Raw genomic sequence first — 14475 nt, forward strand, 5'->3', positions numbered from 1 at the left:
GGGCGGCGCGGGCCCCGCCCCGCCGTGACGCGCGCGCCGCCGAGCGGGGAACGTGGCGGGCCCGGGGGGCGGGACCCGCGCGCGCCTCTGGCGTCACCGGCGGGGCGGGGGGCGGGGCCTGGCGTGAGGGAAGTGGCGGCGGGGCCGGGGGCGGCTGTGCTGGGCTGTGGGGCCGTGCCCTGGTGTCTCGGTGCTCTGGTGCTCGAGTGACAGCTCGCTTCTTGTCCGCAGCGGCCTCCTGTGCAATGCCGTGCGCTGCCGTGTGGCAATTTGGAAATGCATTCCCAGGCGTCGTTCCCCAGGACCGCTCTTCTTTCCTAATTCTTTTCACTCACTTGAGCCGTAGCTGTGTTCAAATCTGGTTTTCCCTTCCCCAGAGGACAAAAGTCTTGACCCCCGTGCAGGTTTAACAGTTTAGGAAATCAAATTGGACCTTCGCATTTGTTAACGCTTGGTTTGAGCTTGGGGTTTGATTTGTGGATTTCCATTCGCACCTGGTTTCAAGGTGTGGTACCTGGTGAGTTTTTTTGGCTGTTATTTTAAGCATTTATTCAGCACTAAAAGGGCTCAGAAAATACTCAGAAAAGTTCTTTCTAGTGGATAGTTAAATACTAGCTGTTACAGCAAACACACTGCACTTCCTATATAAGTGTCTTTTGAAATAAGCTTAAATTCTAGTTGTAACCTCATACGTCTTAACAGTGTAAACCTGTACTCCTATTTAAACAGATGTACTGACATGTACAAACCATTGAAACACTTTTATCGCTGTGCATTGTATTTCTGTTATTCTGATGTGCAACTTAAAGTTTGCTGGTTTTTTTTAAAGAAACTACTGCAATAGTTTATACAAATCAGAGCTAAAAATAAATTGTTGAGGGATTTGCTCAGCCTAGGGAAGAAACTCAAAACTGCCACGGGGTTGAGAGTTAATTATAATAAGGGCAAAGTGGTGGTTGAAGCTGTAGCTTCTGGGTTGTGCAGGTGAAAATAAAATGAGGATGTGAACTGTCTATGGTGACATCTGTGGTTACAAAGCTGTTAAAGTAATAGAGCTGACACGACTTGGAGCTTTCCCTTTCTCTCACAGAGATACTGCTCCAGATTAGAAAATCATTTTCCTACACTACAGTTCACTTTAGAAACAGAGTTTTGTGGTGGCTTAGCTTTCTTTTCTAATTTGTGCCCAGATTTGGGAGGCCACACAGGCCAAGTGTGCCCTCACTCTCTGCTCGCATGAAGAGCAAACCTTCTCTCTGCCTCCTGTTCACCTGTTCCTGCTTTGTAGGAATAACCAGAGGCAGCACCTGAGCACGGGAGCCTTCCCACAAATTTCCAGGGAGAACCAACTGCCAGGAAGTGGCTTGGAGGCACGAGAAGGACGAGGTGACATCATCTGTGAGGACAAGCTGTGGTGGCACCAACAAGAGCCTTGCCTGGAGGAGGGGAGTGTCCTCCTGGGACAAGGGAAGAGCAGTGGCAGCCCGTTACTGTGACTTTAGCAAGGCTTGTGACACAGCCCCCCACCATATCCAAGTGGGTGAGGCATGGACAGAGAATGGGGCTCCTGGGCCTTGTGTTCAGCAGGACAAATCCTTCAGTAGTATTCTGTCCTCTACTGGGTATTGATTTCTCACTGTTCATGCTAATTAGTCCAGAGTTTTAGTCTTTTTGGTATATTTTTCCTCCATTAGGGACTTTCCAACACATATATACTGAGTCTTTGTTAGCTTTTTCTTTATGCTGTGATTTCTACAAAACATCTGTGTAATCTATAAATTCTGTTCTTCTGGTCACAGCACTGAGCCTGGCAGAGTTCAAGGAGCATTTGGACAATGCTCTCAGGCACACAGTGTGACTCCTGGCCATGGTGCTGTGCAGGGCCAGGAGTTGGACTCCATGATCCTTGTAGGTCCCTTCCAGCTGTTTATTTTGTGATTCTGTGGTGGTACCCAATTTCATCAATCCTTCACTCTCTCCCAGGCCTTATTCAATGAAGCATATCAGGGTCATGTGCTGGCTAAAAGTGATTTAAGACTAGCATGCTGCTCATAATTAATATTCTGATTATGACTGATTAAAGCAATTAATTAAAAATAAATTAGAAAATTTATGTCATTTTCAACAAGCACACATGGCCACTGCAGTGCAGGTGTGCAAAGGGTTGGTGTGGTGCACGTGTGTTCATGGCCAGTGCAGCATGTCTGGGCAGAGGGTGGGTGCAGTGAGGATCAGGGCAGCTGGTAGTTGGTTTTCCTGGAGCTGCAGCTGTTTTCCTGCTAGCTGTCCCCTCTAAAATGGCTGGGATTGCTCAGCCTAGAGAAGTCTCCACGGAAATCTTAGAGCACCTTCCAGTACCTAAAGGGCCTGGAATTTTTATTCTATGATTTTGTAGCTTTAGAAACATATAGACAACACCTGAAAGATGGTAATTTCTGTTTTCTTCTCATAGGCCCTGAGCTCTTGTCAAGGCTGATTCTTAGAGTGGAGATTTCCATCATAGCTTTGACAGTTTCAGGGCTGTTTTGACCCTCTCTCAATCACAAGCTGGTAAGTACTATAGCCAAGTCAGTTGTGCTACTTATTTTTCTCTCTCCAAATACTTATGTGATTATTTCGTGTCAAACATCTTTAACTGAAGGGTGGAAAAGCTCTGGGTGGCTGCATCTCTAGCTTTCTGGGGCTGTGTCAATGACCACTGTGATGATGGTAATTCTTAAACTATGCTAAGGCACATGGAAAATAATGAGGGGATTGGTGGTGGCCAAACCTGCCTTCGCCAAAGCAAATCATGCCTGAAAATTTTGCTTTAAAGACACAGAAGGAAATGTCTTCAGAAAAACAGATGTGATGTTCCCTCCAAAATACTTAAAAGTTAGAGATGAGGTCTAACTATTGTGGTCTAAATATATTATGGGTCTGAGTTAGACCCATTATATAATTGGAAATAAAGTTGAGGGAGAACTGTTCTGAAGACATAGAAAAGTATTAATACTGGTACAGGACACAAGGGTAATTTCAGACTTGAAGCCACATGGAAAAATCACAAAAAGAAGGCAGAAGAGGAATGATACCTTGTGTAAGAAGGAGGTAAGACATCTAAGTTGTTACAATCAATTTTGGTACTTTTAACTGAAGAGAGAGTGCATTGAAGATGAGATAATACCAAACAGCAAGAAAAACAGGAACTAAAAGGTAGGGTATTGCTGTGGTTGCAGCAGGAAGTGCATCACAGCAATGTTTTGGCTTCTCATTTCCAGTAATGGAAATATTTTTTAGAAGTAGAACAAAAAGGCTTATGGTAACAGACATGCAGTGCATGTATATGACACGAATCTTGCATGCAACAAGAAATAATTTGAAGGTCTCATTAAAGGGTAATGTAGCACTTGATTCTTGATTCAGTTTTCACTGGATTTCTCATGCAAATCAATAGTTTATTACTTTTTTGTTCAACTTATCTGCCCCTCTCATCAGAGAGCAGATAAGTAACATCTGAATTTTTGGCAGAGGCTAAGTATCCACCAGATTTTTACGAGATCATGGTAGTAATTTTTAAAAATGTCTGTCTTTTAGAATTTTACCAGCTTCTTTCTTCTCATATCTATATACACATGATTATCACCTAGTTATTGATGGGCAAAAAGGGGCAGTCAGCATGGGGGGCTTATTCTTGTGATGCTTAGGGATTTGGGGAAGTTTATTTACTATTGTTTTTTATAAACCTTGGACTAATGGCAGGAGGAGTCAGCAGTGGTGTTTCCTAGGAATTTATACCTGGCCGCTGTGCTTTGAGGTTATAAAATTCCCAAATTGGGGTACAAAATGATGTGAGAAAGTTTGCTGATGATTTAGAATAAAGGAATTACTTAGAGGAACAGCATGGGAAAAAACCATTTTGCTTGAGATATCTGCAGAGTATCTCGTGATATTCAGTAGCTGGGTGGTGAAGCAGTAAATGATATGTTAGTAATGTAAACTGACTTGCTGTGAAGAAAAGGCAGTCTTAGTTTTTAAATCTATTTCTCTTTTTGCTCAAATTGTGGATGTGTAATAAGGTTCTGTGGTATCACTAGTGCAATGCTTAGTGGAGATCAAATTCCTAGCAAGTGCTAGGAATAATGGAATTGCTAGGAAAATAATAGGATGTAATGAGAGGAATTATTACATTGCAGCATAAATCCATTGTACATCTGTATAGTAAGTATGACATGCAGGTCTATTCCCATGAAGGGTGGCATGCTGGAAGTAAAGAGAAATGGTCACTGTTTTGCATAACAAGAAAAAAACAATGAAATCTTGTGGCAGATTCAGTGGTACATGCTGAGCATTGGTGCCTGTCTTTCCTTGGTATTGCTTGCTGCAATTTCTCAACTCTCTTCTGCTCTGTGAAGAGTTGTCGCCCCTTTTGGGCTGGATTGAAAATTAAAGTTAAAGTATAAACTTAGTAAATGCTTTGTGGGGAAAGATGAAGTAGAATCTGATGTATCTCTAAGAGGTTAAAGTTCAGGGTGCACTTTTCCCTTTCCTATGTAAGTTGTGAAAGGTACAGTTCTACTCTTGAAGCACTGTGGGTGAAAGCTGCTATTGCCTTGTGTTGTCATGAATTGTACAAGCCAAAAGTCTGCCTTTCCCTTTAGGTTTTTAAATGTGCACCCACAGTAAAATAAGAAAGTGGAGGATTTAAACCAGGATACATGGCCTTTCATTTTTCTGCCCCACCCTCCCTGTCCGAGTCATTTTCCCCTGCTGCGCTTCCACGGGGAATGTGCTGAAGACTGAATCTTTGAGTCAGAGGGTAGCAAGAGTATTTTGGTCTGGAAGCCATTTCCCCAGCCTTTCCAGACTCTCCCCAGGGTGAAGCACCCTTTTGTCCACTGTTTCATCCCATTGTGCTGAAATGAAACATGCATGTTTGTGGACATCTGTAGACCAGCACTGACAATATTGACAGTTTTGAAGACTGAAAACAAAACACCCAAAATATATCTGTGTGCTCATTGGAACAATGAGTTATAGAGTGAATGTGTTTTTGTTTCCACACTGAAAAAAAGAGCAGTATTTAGTAATAAGTATTGTTGGTGTCCCTGTTGGACCCTAGCATTATCTTATTCCTGAAAAACTTGCTGAGGAAATTTGAATGTTACAAGAATGGGAGGATATGGTTGCAAGCTCTGCTCCATCCTGTGTTGTTTTGGACCCTGGCCATCAGGAAACATTTTGTCTATCTCAGAGATGAAACACTTTCTCTTCAGAAGTAGTATTATGAGCAAGATGTGTAAATAATCTGTGGCAAGCAGTGACTTTGTTACAGAAAAGGACATCATCCCAACTTTTCCTTTCTTTGATGAAATTTTAAAGAGAGATTTCTACAAATGATGTGCCAGAGGGGAATTTGCAAAGTTTGCATTGACCTACATAAACCCTAGTTGAACATAAAAGCAGATTAAAAGTTGTTTCACTCTGCTTCTGTCACCCTTTGTACTTTATCAACCACTGATCTTTATTCTTTGTTAGTTCATATATGTTTAATTCAACATTGCAAATATTTTTCCTCACATCCTAAAGTATTCATAAAAATAAGGCCGGGTGAAAATATTTGAAAGAGCACTGTTTGCAATTTTCTTGCCTCTGCACAGCTGTGTGTCTAGAAACTGGAAACACAGGCTTCTCCCCTGCTGCAGAGGAATGGAAATAAATCATAATGCAAGCTCTTTCAAAAGAAATTACGTATCCTGGAGTACTTCAGATCAGGATAACATTTTGTTGCATAGCTTCAGTTTTATTTCAAAAGATTGACTCTGTATAGACACTCACTTTTGTATCTTAACTAGTTATTTTACTGAATGTATCTAATTTGGATGAAAAGTTAAGTAATTGACTTTATCAACTCATGCCATAGGTCAGTGGAGGGAAGCAGGGGAATGACAGTTTGAAGCAAAGGGAACAGAAAACCTTGTGGAGGAAGAAAAACCAAGACTGCCACATTATCCTGCAACTAATACTCTCAAGATAATGTTTTTGCAGGAGCAGAAATGAAATACTATATGAAAGGAAAAGTAATACCTTTGAAATAATTTTGGAAGCCCAACATCAAATCTATTGTGCAGCTAAATGACCATCACATTATAATTTTTCAGGCACTCTTTCTTAAAGGCAGTTTTACCATGAAATATTTTATGGTGGTTATTGTTCATACTTATTCTGTGAAATAGAGAAATATTAAGCCAAGGGTTCTGTAGATTGTAAAGCAGCAGCCACAGTGGAAATAAAAAGCCAGTAAAATTTCAAGCCTGTTGGAACAACTTGGAAGCAGAAAAACTGTCCTGTGAACCTAAGAACTTCCTTGACGTGGCTACTTGCTGCCTACTTCTCTGGTGTTGACATTGGGTTAAAGGTAGCTAATGCTGCCTTTCTTTATGGTATTTGCTGCAATTGCTGCAGTGTTTACCATCATGGAACATAGTGGAGATGGAAGTGTCTGAGGGACAGACTGAGTTATAAAATCGATCAGGATAACAACAGTTCTTCTCAGCCTTATTTTCTTTGCTGATGTTATCTCCTCCTCCAATAAAAGTGTAATATATAAGGTAAAAGCTTTTATCAGGCTATCTGGAAGTGCTCTGCAATTGTTCCTTGTTGTAAAAGTGTTATCAGACTTTCTATGAGCCTCAGGCTGCAGGAGTATAATTGCATTTTAGAAATAGGGCAGGCTCAGTTGTATCACTACAAGGAACTGAAAGGCCTGTCTCACAACAGTCCCTTTTCATCTCTCCATCCAAGCTTCTTGCCAAAACTTGTCCAAAGGAACACAGGGACACCTTGCAAGTCCTCCTGAAGAGTCATCCTTCCCCAGCCTACCCAACACATCATGTGGTCTCCATGTTGAATGGATTGCTTTACTTGCGCAGATGGAAACAAATAATCCTCCTGTGTTATTTTTAAATTGATACCATTTTCTGAGATTTTAAGGAACTTTACCCACTGAAATGAGTGCACAAATTTTTCTTAGATACTCAGAGTCGTAAGGTTTTATTGTCTGGTCAAGGCAAAACTCCCTTCACATTCATGACTGCAGGCGCTGGGTCCCTCATAAGACTCAAATTTGGGGCAAGAACTGATGTCTAGCATCAAAATATTCTGATTTGTGTACCACTATGGGAAAGTAGTAGACAGCAGTCAAGTTACATAATAATTTCAGAGTTCTCAAAGCAAGTGAAGATATTGATGTCAGATTCTTTTAAATCCTCACTTACTCCAAGAGCCTGAAACATTCATTTCCAGTGCTTAGTGATCACAGATGATATCCAGTTTAAAATGGATTTTAAAAAAAAGCTTTCAATACAAGCTTTACCTCTGTCATCACATCTGTCTGCCTTTTGCCATTAGGCAGGCAGTGTATTTATCTTTAAAGTCCTGTGTTTGCAAAGGTGCCAGTCATGCTCTATTAGTCCTCTCTAATCTCCATGTGTGCACTTAGCTGAGAGTGTAACATAATATTTGTTCTTAAATTTTAAATTTGTGGTTTCTAATGAGTTCCAGGGTCTTAGTCTGTTTTCACCCTAAGCACCTTGGGCTGGATCACTGAAACTGTAGATGGTGACATAATCTATCAGGCTTGAGCTTCCTTAAACTATATGCTTATTTGAGAAAGGGAGAAAAGGGCAGCAGTGGAAGAATGTTACTCACTTACTCCAAAAGTTTAGTGAATTCTCTGAATTTTGCTGTCTGAAAAGAAATTAAAACATTATTAGTATTTCTAAAGTAACTTAGTGTTAAAAGAGACTTTCTGGAAACAATCTCATAATTATGGTAGAGCCTGTGGTAAGCTGGATACTCTGGTTCTGGTCTTAACCACATTCCACCATGTGGCCTGATTTTCAGCCACTGAAAATACTCTAGGGCTTGCTGGAAATCCCCTTTAGGGGTTGGATGGAATCTCAACAAATTGTATTGTGATGACACTGTCACAGAAACAGATCCTTCCTTCCTTCCTTCCTTCCTTCCTTCCTTCCTTCCTTCCTTCCTTCCTTCCTTCCTTCCTTCCTTCCTTCCTTCCTTCCTTCCTTCCTTCCTTCCTTCCTTCCTCCCTCCCTCCCTTCCTCCCTCCCTTCCTTCCTTCCTCCCTCCCTCCCTCCCTCTCTCCCTCCCTTCCTTCCTTCCTTCCTGTCTCCCTCCCTTCCTTATCCTCGAGATCAACCCTGTTAATTCCAGTGCAAACAGAACATGAGTAAAGCTTAATTTCCACCAAAATCAGATTAAAGAAGGATTCATTAAATGCTTTCAGTGTAAGCCCTCTGCAGCTGTCAGGCTATCTGTCCTTTTCCTTAGAAAACTGTGCAGTGGCTGCAGAGCTCATGAAACTGTGATGTGAGAAAAATAAGGATGTAGAAGTGGTGTAATTGAGAATAGGATTTTTAGCCTGACTATTCCAATTTATAGGATTTGTGGTAGCAATCAATTTATTAAAAAAAAAAATGTTTCCTATCTGTACTTTCCCCCTTTAGTGAAAGCTGTGTGCATCCTCAGAAATATCCAGGGAATTCTCTAAAAGTCTGGGAATATTTTGTATATTTTCAGGTTTGAAAAAAGTATATTTCTGTCTGTCCTTAGTTCTTAAGTATCTTTCAACCTAAGAGAAAGGTCAGGGATGATCAGTGTATTCTCTACTGCTTCAGGAAAATGTAGGTAATCTTTATTCCAGTTTTAAATCTCATAAAGACTACCAGGCTTAAGAAAACTTCTGGCTTTTCTGTCTTAAACATTGTGGATTTTTTAGGATTTTTAAAATTACAGTAATTTCACAATTATAAGGCGCACTGAGTATAAGCCGCATTTCCGGGTGCCAACAACTTTTCATCCTTTGTCCATACATAAGCCGCACCTGATTATAAGCCGCACATTACAATACAGAGTGTGATAAAAGGTATATGTTCTATCACCGTCTGTTGAGGGTGGGGGCAGTGATCCTTATCTCAACGGCAGATATTCTGCTAATGGGCCATCCATTGAAACCAGGCAGGGCATTGTTCTTTATCTTTTCACAACCCATCCTTCCTCCAGCCAGTCATTGTCTGCTAATGGCCCATTGAGTCCCACTGTGGGACTGATAAAATTACTGCATCCCATTGGAAGTTGCTCCAGTCAGGGAGAGGAGCCCAACATTTCTTACCAAGATAAAAACAGAGGTTTTGGGACACTAAGGCAGCCCCTTTCTCCACTGGACTCCGGAGGAAAACCGGATTTCTCCACATCACCACTGGACCTCTGGAGGGAAACTGCACCTTGTACAGGAGCACTGCTCCAACTGAACCACATCTGTCACTGCAGGAGGATGCAGCCACCATTTAATGGGACTGCTACCAACACCCTGCCTGATTGGGTGTCAGTCCGTACTCTGTCAGGGTTTGGAGTTTGTTTCTTTGTAGTACTGTATTTCTATTGTAATTTCCCTAGAAAAGAACTGTTATTCCTAATGCCCATATTTTTGCCTGAAAACCCCTTGATTACAAAATTATAATAATTTATTATTATATATAATGCATTATGAGTAGGGGCAAGGCCGCAATGCATTGCGGGTAGGCGGGGCTGCAATGCATTATGGGTAGGCGGGCCCACAATGCATTATGGGTAGGGACGGGCCGCAATGCATTATGGGTAGGGACTTGGATGTTCTGGCTAACACACCAAAGAGTGTTGATTTTATCCTCCTCACTGGTCAGATCAGCTCGTGAGCACAGATCCAGCCAGGCTGTATAAAATCTCCTTTTCCTGCAGGGAAGAGCACAGCTGAGAGCAGAGAGCATTGGTTTGAACCCCCACTCCTCACTTTGTGGCACAAAAGTGCTGCCAGAGAGCTCTGAAATTCCTTGGTACTCAGGTGAGTGCCCACAGCACAGAGCCAGACCTGCAGGCTCACACTGCACTCACCCACAGCCTGTGCCAGGGGCAGCCTGCACCTGGGAATGGGCCTGAGCTGGGCTCCAGCCAGGGGACAGGAGCAGGGACTGAGGAGGGGACACCTTCAGCATCTCTCCCTGTGCTCAGGTCACACTGCAGGTCAAGTCTGGATAATTTTCCCTCCGCTTCTGAATTTGAGCAGCTCAAATTCACATCATCCCCCATCATGTGCATCCACAGAGTCGTGGCCAGGTACATCTCACTGCTACAGAGCCTCTTTTGCTGCAAGTCATGACTTGATTTCAGTGCATTCTTCAGCCTCACTCCTCCTCACACAACTCCCAAGAGCACAGCTCTGTTCCTCTCCTCTCCACGCAGCTGCTGCCATTGTGCAACTTCAGGACTGAATTGCAGTGCCACTGTGCAATGCCCATGCACAGGACAGGATAGCGAGGCGCAGCCAGGAAATCCAATCCCAAACAAGTGGGATCTGCACAGCTTGGCTGTGGGTGCTGGGAACAGCATCAGCTGTGAGTGGAGCATTATTAACAACTGGAATTATTAACTCTGTTTCAGAAAGCTGTTCTGTGCCTCTACACACGGTCTTTTGGAAGATCTTTTGGAAAATTCATCTTGCACCTGATCCCTCCCTTTTTTAATGAACCACATCATGCTGTCAGACAATGCTGATGGACAGCATAAAGCAAGGAGAAAGGGAAATAGCACCTGAAATGACAGGCAGGGCCAAAACTTTTAGCCACCAGGAAGTTTCTGATGGTACCTGGCTCCAGTTTGGTCCCCTCCTCTATTGCCAACCTTCATCAGATAATACTCCCTGCAAAATTTTAATACTGCAAAATTTAAATGCCTGCAAAATTTTAAGCCAGGGATTTTTGTGTGGTTGGCATTAATTTTCAAGCTTCACAGTGTCTTGTAGGTCCTGTGAAAGAAAGAGAAGAGAGATGTGGGAGTGATTTCATGCTTCCCCTGCCCTGCTGGGGTGATGTTTCTCAGTCTCCACAGGGAGGTGATGTGTGTGAAGCAAAAGGGTAAGAGGAGTTAATTATAATAATTTGGAGGGAGGGGTTTAACATTCCCCATTTCAAGGAGAAGTTCCTGCCTTTCTCAGCAGACACCTGTCCTCCAAACTAAAACAGCAACTTTTCGTTCTTTGTCCATATATAAGCCACACCTGATTATAAGCCGCACTTTGGGTTCGGACCAAAATTTAGTCAAAATGGTGCGGCTTATAATCGTGAAATTACTGTACATGGGAGGTGGGCATTTTATATCATAAACTAATGACCAGGAGTTGGACTTGTTTCTAATGATGTGAGACTAAGGAGAACAGGATGTCTTTGCTAACAGAGAATGAATGAATAGCTGGAGGATGTCACTTTTCATTAGTCTGGTATTTTAATATGTAGCTTCCCTGGGTTAAGTATTCAGCCACAGGTACCTTTGGGGATGCCAAAACACTGCAAGTGGATCCACCCACTGGTTTTAGTGTAATACAGCAAAGATAATTTTGTTCTTTTTCTGCTGTTCTTTAGTGAAAAAAATAGCACAACTTCAATTGATTTAAATGCAAAACCAAGATCATGCTTGATTATGTGATTTCTGACTTGGATAATGATTTTCTGCTCTCTCAAAGGACTATGCAGTGTTCTAGTAGAAGTAACATTTGCAGGTGATATATACACAATATAATACTCTTTTTTGAGAGGCCTGGGATTTAGTTAAAACAGGGTAGCTAAAACTGATTTGATTTGGAGGTTTCTAAGAGTTGTTAGACCACTCTATACTTTCACCACACACACACATAATCTTAAATTCTTATTTCACTGTGGCAATTCTAGGTATCATAGAATCTAGTTCTAGGCATCATAGAATGGTTTGGGTTGGAATGGACCTTAAAGATCATCCAATTCCAACCCCCTGCCCTGGGCAGGGACACCTTCCATTAGACCAAGCTGCTCAAAGCTCTATCCCACCTGGCCTTAAATATTTCCAGGGATGGGTCATCCACAGCTTCTCTGGCAAGCCTGTGCCAGTGGCTCACCACCCTCACAGTAAAGACTTTTTTCCTAATACCTAATCTAAAACTACTCTCTTTCAGCTTGAAGTTTGGGGGTTTTTGTTTGAAGGTCTGGCATCATAGCAGAGTTAGCCAATGGTGTCATTTCCTTATCCATATCCTCTTCCACATCCTTCAGTTACTCTTCAGTATATATCTCAGGCAAAGGGCCATTACTATTTAAGGCTTAACACTGCATTTATGTTTGGAAAATAAGTAATTTTCTTAACATTAGTATTTCCTAATGCTTCAGTACTGCCTGTGTTCTTAGGACATGGCCTGATGTGTCACTGCTTCATTGCAGGAAGATGACTGTGGAGCCCAAGAAGGTCATCTGAGGGGTGATTTCTCTGGCACCCTAGAAGATCAGAAGGGATATTCCCAATGTGCTCTGCACACTCACACTTGGGTGCACCAGCTCAATCCAGATGGAGTTCCTGCTACGTTTGGTGGAATTGTTCTGTTGGATGGTGTATCCACAAAGATGGGGCTTGTAACAAAGCCAGAACTGTGTGGTAAGTCCACCAGCTGCCCCCCTCGTGAAGTTTCTCAGTGAGCTGTGCACACATGACCACACACTGCCTTTTTCCCTCCCACGCACACAAACTCTGTGGTAAGTTGTTCAGTGAGTTGTGACACATATCAGTGCTATTGGCCTCTGATGTTGTTGGGTTCCTGTTTCTGGGGGCTGACCACAGCAATGCTATCTGAAAAGTTTTCCACCAAACTCAGAGAGAATTTTCATTAAAGCTCTCTCCAGTTTAGTCCCTCAAGCATGGGTGTCTTTCTACTCATGAATGCAAGCAGCAGAAGAAAGCAATAAATCCCTTTGAATAATGTGCCAGTGCTCCACTGTTACATAACTGTCATCCCTAAGTAGAAGATGACTATTTACCAACTAAAGAATATTGGCAAGGATTTAAAGCATTTAAAAATAATTCTGCTGCTTCCAGAATTTGGATCATTGACCCTTAACCTGAAAGCTGGTTTTCCAAATGTCCTCCAGGGAACACATTGTGTACTTAACTTTCCCCATGAAAACTACAAAAAACTGTATACAAAAATACAAGGATTAAAGGCCAGAGCCACAACAGATTTTGACTTGGACAGGGATATGAAAACACCTCAGTGAATGTACTTGATAGGATAATTCCTTTTTACAAATATACATTGTGTGACTACAAGTAAAAGCAAGACATAAGGAATTGTTCAATACTTTTAAAATAGTAGAATATTGCCATGGGCTTGCAATGCTTAAAGAAATGTGAAGTTTTGTTACTGAGGAACATAGGGTAGCTACCAAAAGCTTCGTGCAATTAGTTTGTACCAGAAAGGAAAAACCAGATTTTGTTGGGAAGGGCTTGGATCTTTCATGGAGCTACAGGAATATGGGCAGCTGGGAGAAGACCTTATAATCCCTTTCTTAGCCTGTGAAAGTCTCTCTCCTGTTTAGGACTCCTACTGGTGGTGCTGGTTGGTTTGTTTGAACTTCTTGACATGAGATAATTCAAGTGAGTACTCAATATGCAGTTTTATCATCCTCTGCCTTTGGATGTCTGATTAAGCATGACTGGTTGTGATTGGGATTTTAAATACTACCAGGCTTCCCAATTACCTTAATTATCTTTGCCCCAGGAATGATTGCTATTTCCAGGCACGCATCCTGTTGCCCACAGTTTCTCACACAGGTTTTTCTGGCACCATTCTTACAGTAATAGCCTTTAGCACAGCACACTAGAGACTAAAAACTATCCCACGGTACCTCCTGAGTACACTGCAGCACTGACACATTTTCTGCATGCATTTTCTGACTCTTCTGCTTCCACTCTATTCTAGGAATATTCAGAAACTCCATTTTATTTAAGATTTATTTAAAATTACAGCAGTCATGCATATTGCTTAGAACACATTCTATCCAAAAAGCATTTCTTATAGTTTCTTCTCTGAGTAAATAAGCCATGAAAAAAAAATAGACTATCACAAACTATTTGCAGTAAAACAAGTAGTGAAATATGTAAAATTATTTATGTTCAGGTCCCTGTCCTAGTAGCTCTTCTGGACATAACTTATCTGCAAAACTATGGGTAAATATGAAAAATATTTTATTAATTTCAAATGTATGCCCTGTTATGTAATTTTGTAGAGAATGTTGCCTAAACCATATGAGGCATACCTAAGTTTCTGTGCCAAGATCTGTAGTAATATTTTGGCTTGTAATGCCTAAATTCCTATTTCCTGAAGCGAGACCTGGGTCCTAAAAATTTAACCCAAGAGAACATTTTACTTGCATTTGAAACCACCAGGAGTTGTTTCTGTGGTTTTTACTTTAGAACAGAACTTTCTTCTTATATTTAGTCCTTAAATATGTAACTCATATGTAAAGCCAGCTGAAATTATTGTTTAGATTTTGAGAGCTGTATGCAGACTTTAGACATGCTGCAAACACATGTAAGCTGTTGCATGACAGTGAAACAACAAAAACAAAACCACAGCCTGTT

General features: G+C 41.7%; 1 long non-coding RNA gene across 1 annotated transcript; it reads left to right on the plus strand.

Moving 5' to 3' along the window:
* Positions 1-216: 216 nt before the first annotated feature.
* LOC116997168 lies at positions 217-13080 on the plus strand. Its single transcript, XR_004418113.1, has 4 exons — positions 217-517; positions 1289-1536; positions 2453-2550; positions 12282-13080. It is a non-coding gene; the product is annotated as an uncharacterized LOC116997168 (long non-coding RNA).
* Positions 13081-14475: the final 1395 nt, after the last annotated feature.

This window comes from Catharus ustulatus, chromosome 6 (genome assembly GCF_009819885.2).
Source record: "Catharus ustulatus isolate bCatUst1 chromosome 6, bCatUst1.pri.v2, whole genome shotgun sequence".
In the NCBI taxonomy this organism is placed as follows: Eukaryota; Metazoa; Chordata; class Aves; order Passeriformes; family Turdidae; genus Catharus; species Catharus ustulatus.